This window comes from Penaeus monodon, chromosome 23, assembly GCF_015228065.2.
Source record: "Penaeus monodon isolate SGIC_2016 chromosome 23, NSTDA_Pmon_1, whole genome shotgun sequence".
In the NCBI taxonomy this organism is placed as follows: domain Eukaryota; kingdom Metazoa; phylum Arthropoda; class Malacostraca; order Decapoda; family Penaeidae; genus Penaeus; species Penaeus monodon.
The window spans coordinates 33,251,242-33,251,469 of record NC_051408.1 but is presented as its reverse complement, the minus strand read 5'-3'; positions in this window follow the sequence as shown (position 1 = coordinate 33,251,469).

Sequence of the window (228 nt, the reverse complement as noted above, 5' to 3'; positions counted from 1 at the left end):
ATCACATCACCTCTAATAATAAAGCTGGAAATATCACCAGGAGACCCATTATTATGTCGCTGAACACCGGTTGGCAACACCGCTGTCGTCAATCAGGGTAACAGGAACGACAGGAGAGCGAAGTAATTTCTGATCGAGTTTATTTATAGCGTTTTTGTATGACACTTTAATTTTAGAATCACGCGATCGAGAGAATTCGCATATATTAGGGTGCATAGATGGTTGGGA